An 11,133-nucleotide genomic window follows, 5' to 3' on the forward strand; every position below is an offset into this window, starting at 1 on the left:
TAAGTCAATTAATTATACTTAATGGTTTACATTACTTGTTTTTTTCCGTCATTTGTTTCTTAGCCATATTTTTATTATGACCAGTAGTTAATTGTTTTAAATTATGACTTTGCGGTCATATTTTGAAAATTTTTAACAAATAGTATCACCGCAAAATGTATGCCACTTGTTGTTTCTTAGCTATTTTTTATTGTGAAACCATCATATTTTAAAACGTGATGGCATCCACTAGTAAATTGTTCTAAATTATGACATTACGGTCATACTTTGAAAATTATTAACAAATAGTAGTATCACCGGAAAATGTATGCCACTTGTTTCTTAGCAATTTTTAAATGTAAACCCTTAAAAACGTGATGACATCCACTGGTTAATTGTTCTAATATATCACTTCGGTCATAGTTTGAAAATTATTAACAAATAGTAGTATAACCGCAAAATGTATGCTACTTGTTTCTTAGCTTTTTTTACTGTAAAATTATCAAAAGACGTGATGGCATCCAGTATTTAATTGTTATAAATTATGATTTTTCGGTCATATTTGGACAATTTTTAACAAATAGTAGTATCACCGCAAAATGTGTGCCACTTGTTTTTTAGCTATTTTTTATTGTAAATTTATCAAAAAACGTGATGGCATCCACTAATTAATTTTCTAAATTATGACTTTTCGACCATATTTGAAAAATTAATAACAAATTTAGTATCACCGGAAAATGTATGCCACTAATTTTTTTAACATTTGCTACGGCTAAAAAATCTAAACTCTCTGTGGCATGAACTAGTTAATTGGTTTTTTTTTCACATTTTTATTAACTTTTAACCCTTGTATATTAACACTTACTATCACTTGGATTTGGATGCCATGTTCTTTTTTTATATAAAAGTCGTACACGAAGAATACTTTTAAGTACACGGCGTATACTAGTTAATAGTTCTAATTTTTCAAATATTTTAACATTTTGAACTTTTAAAATGGCGGGTTGTATCACGCGTGGTCCTTGGAAAATAGGCTTATTGTACTTATTTTGCATATAGAACACGATGGTGAAAACGGCAAAACGGCAAATGTCATTAGCTCCCGGTCTATTATCTCATAAACCTGATCTGATGGTGGGAAACGAGCGACGGATTTAAATACAGCGCGCAAAAATACGTTAAAGAACACTGTTGTCTTCTCGGGTCCAAAAATTGACTAATATTTGTAAATACTGGCTTCTTTCAAGTAAATGGCCCCAGTAATTCAGCTTACTTGATTGAATGTACATTTTACGTGCATAGAAGCGCTTGTCTAGAACTATAGATACTGATTTCGAGACAAATAAGTTTCCATATATATTCGATTTTGTCAATCGGGAATAAAACGTACAATTTTGAAATCAAGTAAATGATCTATTTTTTACATATGTTGCTCAAATTCGGAAAAAATATTTTTGCAATATCCAAGTCGAAATTAAGAAATTCTATGCTTTTGAATAAACGAATCGAGAATTACCAGTCAGCTAATGCGTTGGTCACACAATCTCTTATATTATTAGTAATTTTGATATTTCTTCTTTCAATTGCATTATTTAATTTTAATACCGTGTAAACTTTTAACTTTAATCTTGTGTAAGTTTTTGAAATCCCATGTAATCTGTGTAATCTAGTGTACACGAAAAATGAAACCTCTTGTATTTAAACGCCCCCTTTTGATGCTGAATAAACTAAAAATAATTGGAGCATATTATTTGTGAAGAAAAATAGGCGCAATAACATACTTTATTTTTAAAAAATATATTATTTTAAATACAAGGGTATAATATTCTCGGCACATGGTATAATCTAATTTTTGACTGACATCCATATATTATGTGGTGTAGAAAAAACTTGAAGTTCGATTGAGTCGAGTTTGTTAGGTTTCGAGTTTGGCTTTCCAAAGAGCTCGAATATCCTCGAGTAATCGAAACCTTTCGTTACTCAAAGATACAGTCAAACCTCGTGCATTGCAACTTCTTCGAAACATAAACATCTCGTTTATTGCAACTCGAGAGGGGACCCCACCACTCCGCCTATCCGAAAGGTTGTCTCACCCTATATTCCCGCTTCCGCTGCCATTGGATCCAAAGTTTAATCTCAAATTTGTTTCTCAGCCACCCGAAAAATCCCGTAGTCGCGAATCATATGGAAATTTAGGTAACATCCCTATTAAACAAATCTGATCCAGAAGTTAGAAATTCAGAATCCAAGGGTTTTGACGATTTCAGATACCTAAACATTTTCCTTAAAATTTTAAAATTAGGATAAATACAATGTAAGTAACCAGGGAGATATAAAAGGGATTAGGTTTTGTGTCATTCTATTCGTGGGCCATTAATAATAGTATTATCCTTCGAACCTAAGCTCTGTCGAGTTCTGAAAATGTTGTCATCAATTCAGACTTCCTGATGATTTCGATCGAGAAACGTAGCAAAAATGGCCAGAAGTCCTGACTTTTTTTCCGACGATTCCTGACTTTTTTTTAGTAGGGATAACGGTAGATATTTTTGAAACATGAAAGATTTGAACTTTTAAGTAGCTAGTTTCCATAACGTTCTGGAACCAGCTCGAACTTGACTAAAAATGACCCGACTCGACTCGAAGTTTCGAGTTTTTAGCACAAAATAGGGGAGTGGAATAAAATATTATGCCAAAAATATGTAAAAATGAGGTATTTATACATATATCTGTATCCTAATTGAATTTATATTTTTTTATATTTTTGCCTTGCAGGATTAAAAAAAGAAGCCACAGAAGACATTAAGAGTGGTAATAATAGATTAAAAGTGTTCATTCGTGTATAAGCAAAATTCATGATATAGTGAATGCCTCATTACAGGAAGGATGGAACTAATTTATAGTTACTAATTCAGAAAATGTAATATGTATGTATGTATTTATGTATGCATTATTAAAATTTTCAACACTGAATTTGTCCAAAGAATGTTGTTTATTCCTGAAGATACAAATATACGTTTACACAATATCCTTGTCTAGCAATTATTAATTGTCTGAATATGATTTGCGAACATGCTTTTGTTTACTCTCGCAAGTGATTTAAGCATAGTAATTGAGATTGGCCTTCTTCTTGGCTTGTACTTCGTTAATCGCCTCCATGAGGTCTTCATGAGTGACTGCCGTTGCGTTTCGCCTCAGTGCTATCATGCCCTACAACAGATACAAAGAAATTGTTACTAAACATGTAAGTGTTAATATCTTCCATAATGAATTGAAATTAAAATAGTCTGCACAACGCAAAAAAAAAACGGTCACGCCGGTTACTAGGTTTCTGAACAAAAAACACATGAATCCGACCAATTTTCGAGTGAAATAAGGTAAAGGGTTCAATATGTTTATTTCACAAATGCATGAAAATAGCACTGAAGATTTTGAATAATGGTACAAACTTTTCTCTTAATTAATTTCATTTTTTTCTGCTTGTTAATTGCTTCCAGTACTTTAATAATCTCTTCAATAGAATGGTATTGTGCTTTTACAAGATTTTATGGAATCATTTTCCCCCTAATTTTTACTATAATTAAAACACTCAGTCAAAAATGTATTCGGTAATTTGTTATAAAACTTACTAAGTAGGTCTATAGAAATTTGCGCGCGTCGTCATGTTAAGGTTGTTTTTTCAAAGTTGGATGCAAATGTTGAGAGTTGCACAATCAGTTATTGGACATCGTGAGAGGGCACCCATGCAAAGCTATGTAAAAATAAAAATTAAGTTCATGGTATTTTATTGAACTTCATTTCCAAATAATATAATTGCATGTAAAAGAATTGGGCGCGAGCGGAGCGCGCGTATGCGGTTCTAATTTGCCTTGAAACGATGCAAAATCGAAATTTCAAAAAATGTATTTTTTGCATTATATTATGCACAGAAACTTTTTTCCCCATAGAGCATTGTATATTTTTAATCAGTAATTACTTTTCGTAATTATTAATTATATAGCAATGTTAAATGGGAATTATTCTCATCGAAAAATCAAGGAACATTTATTAATCCTTTATTTAATTCTCATTCCAAAAAATATTCGTTTATATCTGCAAATTTTCGCTATAATTTTTTTTTGAAATGTACATTAATGTTATTATGTCTTTTTATACGTATTTTTGAAGGGGGGAAAACTTTTAAAAAAATAACCGAGATGCAAATTGATATTTTTCATTTCTGCAGAACAAATTTCAGATCCAACAACCTTGAAAAAGATATGGTCTAAAATATTGATTTACTTTTTAAAAATTTAAGTTTAATAATCTTATCTGATACATCGAGTTTCAATCGTCTTTTTTTCTAAGTTCGAAAGTGTCGAAAGAATGCCGTCGGTATTTATGAAATCGTATTCAGCGTTGCATCGTAGCTATGGTTCTTGGGCGTGCGGCTTATAAGCGTGCGGTGCGTACGTTCGATTCTCGATGCTGCGGATATTCTATTAAGCTGATTTTCTTTTAAATAAAAAGTCTTTTAACTATAATAAAATATTATGTTAGTTTAGAATGATGTATGGAGCACAGTTAAGAATTTAATCTGGATAAAAACGCGAGAACATGGATTATGGTAATGTACTATGCAACTAAACATTGTCACTCTTGCAACCATAACATCACACTTCAAAATTGAATGCATGATGCTACAGATTTATAGGATATATCGGTTGCTCCTTTCACGTGTATTTAACTTTATAATATTTTACTTTTAAATTTTACAACATCTACAGTAGTGGGACTGCGATGCTTTTCGAAGTCGAAAATCGAACGAACGTCTCTTTCTATCTCCACACGGTACCGAAGTCCCACTGCAGTTGAGGCTAATAATTATTTCAATAATATAATAACATTTTATTTGAATTAACAAAAGAAACAGTATCTTATTCTTTTCAAATCATAGTATATGCATTTGAAGGGGAGTGGAAGCACCTATTGACGTTTCAAAGCAATATTTTATTGATTCCAGAGTACTTTATTCCCCCCTATGTTACGAACAGTCTTGGTCTTGGATATACGCAACGTGAGTATTATTAAAACACCAGTCAACATGAAGGGCTTCATCCATGCCAATAAGTTAAGAGTAAGATAGATAGGCGTGAGTATCAGAGAAAAGACGACAATATGAATCATTGCAAGAAGAGTACTCATACAGACACCGTTTGACGCTTGTACCAATGCACTACTTCATGTAAAGATTCGCTTGCGGTGTGAGTGCATTTCCTTATCTCACAACGTCCTTCGTATGTAAACAAACGATTAATTTTGACAGCCAATTAACAACTTATTGTCACGAAATATTTTCAAAAGTATTAACTGAAGATAATAGACAGGTATAAGTTACTGAAATAAATAAACTGTTAGAGATCAAATAAAACATATTTTAAACTTTCCCGCTCATCATAGATGTCGCATTGATCGATATTATATTTTACTTCTCCGCCATTCGCATCATTCTCATTCTTATTGGCTGTGTGCCCTTTGTTAAAATGCACATGTTTAATCCCGGAATACTGCTTATGTATTCTTAACAGGTTATGGGACCAAGGTACGTGAAAACTCTTAGTGTAAATAAAGATAAAACGCGTATTGTGTGTAGTTTCAATTAAAAAAAGATCTTTCTATAGCCCACTGAATTTCGCCCCAAATACGCTACCGATAAAAAATTTTGGGCCACAAAACTGTAGGAGCTACATCAGGTGTTATGGGGGGCACCCCCCTCCCCCAATTAAAAAATCAAAATTTAAATCACATGATCTTGAAGATCTTCATATGCGCCATAAAGAAAAAGTTTTGCGCCACATTGATAACCGAGTTATCAGCGATCCCTTCCCCCTCCCTTATACTTTGCCCACGTGGATATATTTTATTAAAATATAGACATTATTAGTCTTCAAAATGTCCGGGAGCTCGTGACAATTCCATGGACGTCCTTTTATTACTCACTAAAATTTCATATTCTTTTGTTTTCATAGTCAACAGTTCGAAATTCGTTGATTGGCTAACAGCTGTTCGTGCATTTTCTAACAATGTATCGCTAAATCGTCGAAGGTTCGAGTGAAAAAACGTCATTTTAGTACTCTTCAAACCCACGGGAAATGATTGTTTGGATGCTAAAAACTAACGAGAAGTTTGAATAGGCTGCTCCTGGGTGGCGCCAAAGTTGACTGGCAGCCTGTCGAAAATGTCAAAAATTCGAGTGAAAAAACGTCCTTTTAGTACTCTTGAAACCCATTGGGGGTGTTTTTTTAGGTGCAAAGAACTACCAAGAAGTTCGAGTGGTATCTCCTAAATGGTGCCAAAGTTGACTGGCAGGCTGTTAAAAGTGCCAAAAGTTTGTGTGAAGAAACGTCATTTTAGTACTCTTCAAACCCACGGGGAAAGATTGTTTCGATGCTAAAAACTAACGAAAAGTTTGAATGGCTGCTTCTGAGTTGTGCCAAAGTTGACTGACAGGCTGTCACGAATGCCAAAAATTCAAGTGAAGAAAAGTCATTTTAGTACTCTTGAAACCCATTGTTGCGAGCTGTGAATTTACTTAAAAAGTGAGATTTTTGTAGTTTCTTTTTTTTTATATACATATTAGTTTTAGAGAAGTATCCTATAGATGAAAATTTTAGTTAATGAAAAGGACAAAACTTTCATTCGTTTGCTGATTAAAATGTCAGTCAACTTTGGAACTAATCAGGAGCTGCCAGTCAAATTCTTTGTTAGTTGTTTGCACCAAAAGAATCATCCTCAATGGGTTTAAAAAGTACTAAAATAACGTTTTTTTACTAGAATTTTCGACATGCTAGACAGTCTTTCAGTCAAATTTGGCACCACTGAGGAACAGCCAATCAATTATGATCTTACTTTTTAGCACCTAAAAAATCATCCCCAATACGTTTCAGAAGTACTAAAATGACTGTTCTAATTTTCATCCTGTTATTTTTATATGCTTGACAGCCTGTCAGTCAACTTTAGCACCACCGAGACGCTGCCAGTCAATTTCTTTGTTATTTTTCAGCATTCAAACAATCATTCCCAATGGGTTTCAGGAGTACTAAAATGACGTTTCTTCTCTAGAATTGTTGGCATGTTTGACAGCCTGCCAGTCAACTTTGGCGCCACTCAGGGGCTGTCAGTCAAAATCCTTGTTAGTTGATTGCACCGAAACAATCATTCCATATGGGTTTCAAGAGTACTAAAATGAAGGTTCTAATTGTCATCCTGTCATTTTTTAATGTTTGACAGCCTGCTAGTCAAGTTTGGCACCACTCAGGAACTGCCAGTCAAAATGTTTGTTAGTTCTTTGCACCTAAAAAATCATCCCGAATGGGTGTCAAGAGTATTAATATGACGTTTCTTCAGTCGAATTATTGGCGTGTTTGACAGCCTGCCAGTCAACTTTGGCACCACTGAGGAGCTGCCAGTCAAACTTCTTGTTAGTTTTTAGCATTCAAACAATCATTCCACGTGAGTTTGAAGAGTAATAAAATGACGTTTTTTACTCAAATTTTAAACATGTTTGACAGTTTGCCAGTCAACTATGGCACCACCGAAAAGCTGCCAGTCAAACTTATTGTTACTTCTTAGCATTCAAACAGTTATCCCCCGTGGGTTTCAAGAGTACTAAAATTATGTTTTTCACTAGCATTTTTGACCAGTTTAACGATAAATTGTTGCAAAATGCACTAACAGCTGTTAGTCAACCAATTTCGAACTGTTGACTATGAAAACAAAAAGATCTGAAATTTTAGTGAGTACTAAAGTGACGTCGCGAGCTCCTGGACTAAAAGAAGTCCGAAAGGAGCGATGAATTAACTGAAAAAATTAGGATTAGTTTATGAACGTGAGCTTAAACATGATTTGAATTTTAAAGGAAAAGTTATGAAAAAAATTATAATAAAAGTAAAAATTATATTGTGCGCGAGCACAATATAGAAGTTCGAGTATACCTAGAGGTCCTAGAGTATACCTTGTCTCATTTCAGTATATTTTCCACAGACTTAGAGAAAGGAGTGTCCACGTGGATTCTAGCCTGGCCCCCCTCGTGGTCAAGCGTGGAATTTTGCCATACCCCCCCCCCCCTGAGTGTCCACGTGGTATATGGATGACCCTAGGGGGGGGGGGGAGTCTGGCTTTATTTTTCTAAATTTATAACTTTTTTAAAATTCATCATATCTATCTTTTATAACTTCAAATGCGCCACCACTAACAAATTTTGCGCTAGCTAATTAACAAAGATATAATATTTTGGAGGGGGCCAGTGTAAGGCAGGTGTTAAATCCTCAACAATGATGTACAATATAAAGTTGAGGACATGGATTCTTTCATCTTCAAATGTGCTCATATACGCTATGCATTTTTTTGACAATTTTTAAAATTGCCCAATATATGGAGGTAATCAAATTTTACAAAGTGATGGCCAACAAAATAAAAAGTTTTCAATCCGCATTGATGAAGTGATTTTCCTATGGGGTTTCAAATGGGCTCATATGCGCCACTTTCGAAATTGACAAAAAACCGATAATCAACGTCATTACCGCTTGTTACCGATTCACTATTCAATATCTTCAAATAACCTAAATTACACTATACAATTTTATTAAAAGCTTTTCGTATAGAATTTTGAATGCGCTCATATGCGTCAGCGGTTGTTAGGTCGGTAACAAATGGTAATGAGAGGGTTAGTTATGGTTTTTTGTTAATTTCGAAACTAGCGCATATGAGCGCATTTAAAATCTTATCCTAACATATTATTATAAATTTGTAGATTGCAATTTAGGTTACTTGGAGATAGCTTTTGACAGTAGATCGTAACAAGTGGTAATGAAGGGGTTGATTATGGTTTTTCGTTAATTTCGAAAGTGGCGCATATGAGCGCATTCGAAATTCTACACGAAAAGCTCTTCATAAAATTGTATAGTGTAATTTAGGTTATTTGGAGATATCATTGAATAGTGGATCGGTAACAAGTGGTAATGAGGGAGTTAATTATGGTGTTTTGTCAACTTCGAAAACGGCGCATATGAGCGCATTCGAAGCCCCATAGGAAACTCCCTTTATCAATGCCGCTTGCAAACTTTTTATTCTGATGGTCATCACTTTATAAAATTTTGTAACCTCCATTCCTTCGGCAATTTTCAAAATTGAAAAAAAAATTATGGCGCATATGAGCGCATTTCAAGTTGAATGAATCCATGTCCTTAACTTTATATTGCACATCACTGTTAAGGATTTAACACCTGCGTTACACTGCCCGCCCTTACAAAATATGATATCTTTGTTGATTAGTTAGCGCAAAATTTGTTAGTGGTGGCGCATTTAAGCGCATTTGAAGTTATGAAAAATAGGTATGATGAATTTGAAAAAATGACACCAGGCCCCTCCCCCTGATTTTGATCGCTGATAACTCGGTTGTCAATGTGGCGGAAATTTTTTTCTTTGTGGCGCATATGAGCGCATTTGAAGATCTTTTGATTTTTCCGCAAGAAATGGCGCACTGCATGAACAGGAATTCTATAGCGCGACTCGAAATGTTATCTCGCGACAACTACGATACATGAAGGACTCAGGCCGAATCACTTTTCATCAAAAATAATACCAAGACGCAGGTGTCCGGCGAAACACCACAACCCAAAATAACCGGATAAGGTGAGGATCGAAGACAAGAAGAGGAAAGACACAAAGAATGGCTGAAAGCCGATCGCAAGGCAAAAACGGATTTAACACTCTGCATAAGCCCGTCAGAATTAGCTCAAATCAAAGGATGTATCACGTCACACAATGCTTGGAAAAAATTAGAATCCATCTACGCATGGAAGGGTTCCGCGCAAAAAGCCACCCTACTCAAGCAACACACATATAAAATGCAGGACAGGGACGACTTTCAAAAGCATCTCTTGGGATTTTTCGACGTAGTCAATAAGCTACAATCAATGAAAATAGAGGTAAACTGTGAAGGGATTGAGAAAGCCGCCATGTTCGTAAACTCAAAACTGAAATTCTCGAAGAAATGGAAGAGTGGTGGCGCTCGAAACAATACAGCTGAACACTCCGAAAAATAAATAAAATCTAAATCGAAGTACAAATGCGGTTTTTACGGCAGAAAAGGGCATAAAGAGTCTGACTGATTTCACAAAAAGCAAAAAACCCCAACCAGAAATTGTGCAGAAACAACTCTTGTTTTTTCGCTAAAAAGGATGTGGAAAATTCAAGTGACATTTGGTGTATAACCCTAACGGAAGAAACGGAAAGTTTTCGGAAAGAGGTTCCTTTCTGATCCTTTCCTAATTGAATGGGAACTTTGTTTCCGATTTCTTTCTGAATGTCCCACTCTCCGACTTTTTTCCGATGATTGTCAAATGTCGCCGAACATTTCCGAATGACTACCCACTTTACTCTTTCCGAATGTATCCAATTTTTTTTCGAATCAAATAAAAATATATATATTTTCATATTGATTCGTGTCGAATCCAGCAAAGATGATTCCTCAAACCTAGAAATAGGGAAATTTCATAACTCAGAAAGCTTTTTCGACTTTCCTACATCACGTATATTATTACTGCATATTACTACTTTTAAATATTCCAAATTTTGAATATTCAATTTGCCCGAGTCTCATTTGTAATCACTACAATAAGTCATTGATAAAATTCCTTGTTTGTATGGTAAAAATAATACACTATCAAATATAAATTGCACTGAGTTTGACAGAATGATGAAAAGCCAAAAGAAGCGTCACTTTTTCGATTTCCATATGCACAATAAAAAACCAGGTTTATTGAAAAAGCAATTGAGGACAAAAATTTTAAAAACTTTAAAGCCTTCAGACCATTTAAACGAGCTACCTGGACCTTTAAAAATATCTACCTGAGTACCTGCTGAGAATTTCTTTGAGCTTCTTTGACCTAAAGAATTTTTAGTATATACTCAAAGATTCATTTCGGTAGGGTAGGTTAATATTTTGTAGAAATTTTCGACTTTTCACCGCTCAATTTTATGTCACATATTAAATTTTAGCCCAGTTGAGAATTTTACACCTTTGTTCAATTTTCAACATTTCTATACTAGTTTTACGCCGCTGCGCGTGAGTCCTTTTTTTACATACGTCTAGCGTACTAAAATTCCACAACCTTT

General features: G+C 34.4%; 1 long non-coding RNA gene across 1 annotated transcript; it reads right to left on the reverse strand.

The window, feature by feature from the left end:
• Window positions 1-2,949: 2,949 nt before the first annotated feature.
• On the reverse strand, window positions 2,950-3,723 carry LOC117169184. The gene is made up of 2 exons (XR_004466624.1): window positions 3,606-3,723; window positions 2,950-3,186 (listed from the first exon to the last, which is right to left on the reverse strand). It is a non-coding gene; the product is annotated as an uncharacterized LOC117169184 (long non-coding RNA).
• Window positions 3,724-11,133: the final 7,410 nt, after the last annotated feature.

This window comes from Belonocnema kinseyi, chromosome 3 (genome assembly GCF_010883055.1).
Source record: "Belonocnema kinseyi isolate 2016_QV_RU_SX_M_011 chromosome 3, B_treatae_v1, whole genome shotgun sequence".
NCBI lineage: Eukaryota > Metazoa > Arthropoda > Insecta > Hymenoptera > Cynipidae > Belonocnema > Belonocnema kinseyi.